This window comes from Oratosquilla oratoria, chromosome 40 (genome assembly GCF_046742065.1).
Source record: "Oratosquilla oratoria isolate Oo_2021 chromosome 40, ASM4674206v1, whole genome shotgun sequence".
NCBI classification, from domain to species: Eukaryota; Metazoa; Arthropoda; class Malacostraca; order Stomatopoda; family Squillidae; genus Oratosquilla; species Oratosquilla oratoria.
In genome coordinates this window covers 42,817,456-42,823,455 of record NC_134816.1, presented here as the reverse complement: position 1 = coordinate 42,823,455, position 6,000 = coordinate 42,817,456, and the positions used below count along the sequence as shown (strand labels likewise).

Below are 6,000 nucleotides of genomic sequence, written 5' to 3'. Positions count from 1 at the left end.
TTAGATGTCCTCTTTCTTCTTCAGGAGGAGAACGATTTTTTGTGGTCCAATAACGTTCTGAAGAACGGCACCTTCAACGACAGTCGTCGTCTTTGCATTGACCCTTCTCTCGAACATGCAGTCCCTCACGTTCTGAAACTCAAAAACAAAAAAAGAAGCAAGCGGAAACAGAAAACGGACTTGTACTTTTTTCAACAACAATATATACACACACACATATATATATATATAGACATATGTATGCTGAATAGATCCGCGCGTGTGTACACCAGGCAGCCAAGACCGACATGTGTACTCATGTACACATCAATGATCTGAAGAAAACAAATAAACGGCAGTTGGTGATGTCGCTACCGACCGGATTTTTTTTTTTTTTTTTTTTTTTCGAGATGACCCTTGACGACGGGTCCGCAACGGTCCTCCCCAGCTCGTCTGGAGGACGACCTTGCCCCAGGGACACTTGGGCCATCGCGCCCTCCATGTCCTCCTTCAGTGTCTCAATGTATCAATGTTGTGCATGTCAAGAAGTGGAGTACGTTGATTATCCCAACTATGCATGTTACTCACGTTCAGTAACAAAGTACTTTAGATAGTCTAGTCTAAGCTTTAGGAAGAGCGAGAAGATCCATATATCTTTTACACAAAAGCTTACCTGAAATAAGAAAAAAAAGATAAAAAGAAAGATGATTACACAGACGTTCATCTTCAGAAGAAACTCTTAAAGGAGTCAATATTTTTTTCACCCCGAGCTGGTTGGATGTTAGCAAATGCAACACCTCCAAAAAGGAAGACAAAAGAAGAGGAAGAAATCGAAGAAGAAAACGATGATAACAGTTTGTAACGGTCGCCGGTAAAGCCGTTAAAGATGGGCTTTTGAAATTTTGAAGAACGTAACGGTCGCCGGTGAAGCCGTTGAGGACGGGCTTTTGAAAACTCGAAGAGCGGCAAGAGGCGAGATCCTCTGCTCTTCGTGTACTTTAGAGTCTCCGGTTGACTGGGTGACCCTTCGGGACTTCTGCGGTGGTTCCTCTCTCTCGATTAGGGAGAGTTGAATCACCACCTCCCCAAAGAAGAATGTCGAGGTTGCAGAAGAATTCCAGACTTCGGCTTGGCCGAAAATACTTTTTTTTTTTTCTTTGCTTCGGATCACTTGAACGAGTTTTAGGTACCGCGAGGAAACTAAGGCGTGGCCGGCGTCGGTCTGCCCGGCCTGCTGCTGTAGCAGCGATCACCGGGAGGCGCACATGCACTCCCACCCAACACCATGCCCTTCGCGACCTGCGAGCAGCGTGACCGAGGACACGAGGAGCTTTGCGTTATCCACAAAGGGAAGCTCAGATAACGCAAGGTTCCGTGTCTGACGGCGGTCTCGTCGACCTGCCGGCTGCCTGAGGGAGGCGGCGGTGCCCTTGAGAAACCCCGCCTCCTGGAGCAGGAGCGTGGGTGGGTGAGGCCTGGCAGATAGACAGCCACCGCGAACGGGTGTTCGAAAGGACTCCCCGACCTTAGGACAATATCCCTCCTCCACACGCCCCCCACTGCCCGAAGGAATCCCGTTTGACTTCCCCGCCCCGGGGAAGTATGGACCAGCTGAGCACGGCATTCCTTCGGCAGTGATAACCATGAGCACGAGTAGTCTCCGTATCACTTCCATGAGAACACAAAACCGAAACTAGACGTCGTGCTTCTTGAGTATTTTTTTTCTCTCTCTCAGACTCGCTGGTGTCCCCCTCTACCACGTCCCTCAACGTCCACTTTCCGAAGATTCTCTTTTCTTCCTGGAGGGCCCGTCACCGCTGCCTGGCCGCGAAGGACTTGTGGCCCGCAGGAACTGTAGCAGGAAGGACCCATTAGGACATACGTTGCAAGGGCGCGCCCCGGCGAAAGTCAAACGCACTTCGTAGACGCGGCGAACTCGGAAATTTACTCTATTGGAACGGAACCCCAGGAGGTCCCAATGTTCGTCGCTTGTTCGGGTACAGAGTGAATGGCTGCACAATGTACCACATCTCACACACAACAGGAAAACGTTGATCACAGGTCGCCGATACGTAGGGCGTCAACAAATGCCGCGTCCACGGAGTGCCCTAAGGGAAAGGATTGGAGGCGCGCTCCTGAGGAAGGCATGGTCGAACGCGCAAGAGGAACGTCGGTTAAGGAATGGAAAGGCTCGGAATTCTTTGACGACAGAGTCGTGGAGCCTTTTGTGACAGCAGGCAGCGGCAGGAAGCACCAGGGCAATGAGAAGCGTCGAGGAAGACGCAGAGGGACACCAGCGAATCGATAGCGTTCTCATGTACCCCCGTCCCTCCCCCGCGTCCCCTCAGGTCACTTGACGGAGGGGATGCGAGGGCTCCGGAGGGTGGGATCTTACCACGTCTTCGTGGTTTTTTTCTTTTTCTCTTTGCTGATCACGACAGAAAGCCACCAACCACGCACCCGTGTTCTCGCGACACCGTTTCGTGTGTGTGTCCTTTTTTTTCCCCGTGTCGCGGGAACTCACGGGTCCGTGCGGGTGTCAGTCGTGTGTGTGTGTGTGTGTGTCACCTCAGAACAGGGACACATCCGAGACACACCTTCTTTCCGTTCTTTTATTCCATGCTTTTGAACAACAAGAGCAAAAGTCACATACTTGCCATTCCATACTGCAGAGCTCTGTTTGTGCCCCAACTTTGGATAAAACTATCGTTGCCCTACTTAACACATGCAAGCAAGCAAACACATGCAAGCAAGCAAACACAAGAGCAACCAGCCCCTCTCATTGGTTGCCTGTAGGTGTACTGGCAAGCACCAGCCGAGGCGAGGAAGTAGCCACACCGAGACAACCAGGCAGGTTCCAGGCGGGAGTTGAATGAATTGGTGTTGTATTTGCTGTGATGAACAAAATGTAACTTGTGTCCGCATCAAGTAGAGGATGCAATGTTATCTCAGTTTTTCATTTATTCCTTCTTCGAACCAGATAGAAATAAACAAATGATCACCATGTTGCTTGTGAAAACAAACTATTTTTCCAGTACATTAAGTACTATTTCATGGATGGACCAGCTTAATTAGAATTAAACATTCACATACATAAGAATTCAAGAGAATCTTCCCTAAAAAAGATAACTGTCGTACCTATACATGTGTGTGTGTGTGATTCACCATTGCCTTGGATCACGTGTTGGACTCGTGATCGACAGCTACTTCCTTCCCGGAAGAGAGCTTATATATGACCAATCTATGGGTAATGCTGTGACCTTACACGCACCCACACACACACCCAACTCCCCGCCGACGAGAATTGGAGTAACGACCCGCAGAGCAGCGATACTGAAATTATTTCAGCCCTGGGCGGGATTCGAACCCGGACCGCCGTAGTGGCGGCTGGGAATTCTACCACTGCCCCATCGCGTGTGTGTGTGTGTGTATGTTCATATGCGAACAACCTGTATGGGACATAAATTTAGAATTTAAGAGGCAGAAAGAAATCCCATAAATGGTTTTGAGGTCAAGTATTTAAGATGTATATCAGGGGGCTACAAGGGTAACTTGTGAGGAATGAAGAGGAGAGGTGAAGAGTAGGGGATGGAGAAAGCTGATCAATAGAATTGACCAAAGGAAACCGAAATATTTTGGTCATATGGAAAGAATGAGTGAAGAAAGTCTAACACAAAAAGTATGGAAAGCAGATGTAGACAGTGTGAACCAGAAGGATAGACCGAGAACGAGATGGATGGATGAGGTGAAGGGGAGTTTAGGTACATGAGGAATGCCTGTTGAGCAGAGAAGTGAGAGGGTAAGCGATAGGTGTGAGTGAAGGATAGTTGTGAATGGATGACAGATTGACACGCTCCTAAGGGATTTCTTCTTGTCAACTCTGTTCTCATGAGAGGGTGGGTAAAGGTCACCATGTAATGAAGCTGTGGGGGTAAGCCACCTTCGGCCGTCAGGCTCTGCAGTGAGGGTGCTGCGTCTTGCTGCAGTGCTTCTGAATGGGCAGTGGATGGTGGTCAGGGACGACCCTTCGTCCCTAAGGAGCTAAGATGAAAGCGAGAACAAATGAGTTATGATTGGGTGAAGAGTGGCTACACAACTTGGCCATCTTCCTTACTCGAATAAGGGTGAAACGGACTTTTGATATATATATATATATATATATATATATATATATATATATATATATATATATATGTGTGTGTGTGTGTGTGTGTGTGTGTGTGTGTGTGTGTATGTATGTATGTATTCGTCTATTCGCGCGATTTCTTTTGGTCGTTGTGCAAATAGAAAATGGAGTGGATTCCCCTAGGGTCGCAGATACCATGGATATGTAAAAGGGATGGAACTCTACCTATCATGTCACAGAAATTAATCAACTTTGCAAATAAACATATACTGCATTATGAATGAACATATATTTAATAATAATCATATATATATATATATATATATATATATATATATATATATATATATATATATATATATATAATATTTAGTACTACTATAATTACAATAATATATATTAAAGCGGTTTGTGTGCCGGACGGCCGCTTGATGGCGTGCGATTTGAAAATGCTGTTGGCGTTCGAGTGATTTGAAAAACGTAAATTGAAATTAATTTCTAGTACTACATGGCACGCTAGAGCCAAAATACGTTACTAGACGAATACTTGTATATAATGTATACATACAGCAAAGGCCCTATCCCTCCTACCAAGATGGTAGCCGAGACAAAGCACATATGCACTTCATAAAAATTAAAATCTTTTTAATACTCCTCCCTACCTACACAAAGAAAAAAAAATACAAATGACATATTCTGAAAATGGCAACAAATGCATTTGCTATATAAAACAAATACACAAGATGCCACAGCAGCTCTCTGGCTCTGTGATTTGTGTATTCAAACATGTCGTCAGTACAAGCAGTGAGCGTGTAGCAAAACGACGCCTAGATTCAATGACTGAATTTCAAGATACGACGGAACATTTCTGATATTATATTCCTGAACGTTTCGAATTGGAAAGAGAGTACAAGGTAAGTCGTGATCCTTTGCCTCGGGGTTCTGTGAACCAAACCAATGTAGTGATGTTATTAAAAAAACTCGTACTGGAAAATGCTTATCTGCGCTACTTAAGGAGAAAACTCTGGGAAGGTAAAATTGGGACGTCGTAAAATTCCACCACCCCAGTGTATTTGAGAATTGTTTATATTTATAAAAAACTAATATTAGGGGTGGCTGATCTTGACAAACTGAACCCAACCAAACCTAACCTAGCCTAACCTAAACTTAATGAAAAAATCGTCACTGTTGGGGCAATTTATATATACAAACACTTTTTTTTAGAAGTGCACATCTACGTGATATAGTAACAGAAAATTGAATAATAATTTTGTAAATTATAACACATCAATGTAATATACGTTATTCTTGGCTGAAACGAATCATAGAAACAGTTGCTAAAAGCTATAAACAAACAAGCGAAGTTGCGTAGACCCCTTTAGACTCCATCTTTGTTTTGATCAATTCGGAGGTCGGAGACGACGACGACGGCCTGATGACCTCCAGAATTACAGGTAGCAGCTTTACTAAATGAAGGTTAGGTTAGGTAGGCAGGTTTGGTTAAGTTAGGTTGAGTTAGAATATACGAATTTAGCATTCTTTAATTTATTCGACCTCCGCCTCTACCGAAACAAACATGGCGTCTCAAGTAGTCAAAGCAGCTACGTTTGTTTCTTAATAGCTTTTAGCAGCTGTTTCGGTTACTGATTCCGCCAAGAATAAAGCATTTTATGTTGATGTATTATAATTTACAAACTTATTATTTAATTTTCTATTAACATATCGCGTAGGTGTGCACTTCTAAATTTTTACACGTTTCTGGGGTAGCTACTCTGTACAAGCTAATTTGTGGGGTAGCCTATCTTTATATAGGTAGGTACTCTGGAATTTCTGAACTTTCCAACGTCCTTAACATGTCCCTTGAATTTCCAAGAACTCGTTACATTGAGAGGTTG

The 6,000-nt window shown here is 44.5% G+C and overlaps 1 protein-coding gene across 3 annotated transcripts in view; it reads left to right on the top strand.

Annotated features, from left to right (window-relative positions):
* LOC143020827 (synaptic vesicular amine transporter-like) overlaps positions 1-2,925 on the top strand; it is a 70,842-nt gene extending 67,917 nt beyond the window's left edge. For all 3 annotated transcript variants that reach the window (XM_076177640.1, XM_076177641.1, XM_076177639.1), the window contains one exon: positions 1-2,925. This exon is cut by the window's left edge and continues 469 nt beyond it. The gene's annotated coding sequence lies outside the window, so the exon portion shown is untranslated.
* The last annotated feature ends 3,075 nt before the right edge of the window (positions 2,926-6,000 follow it).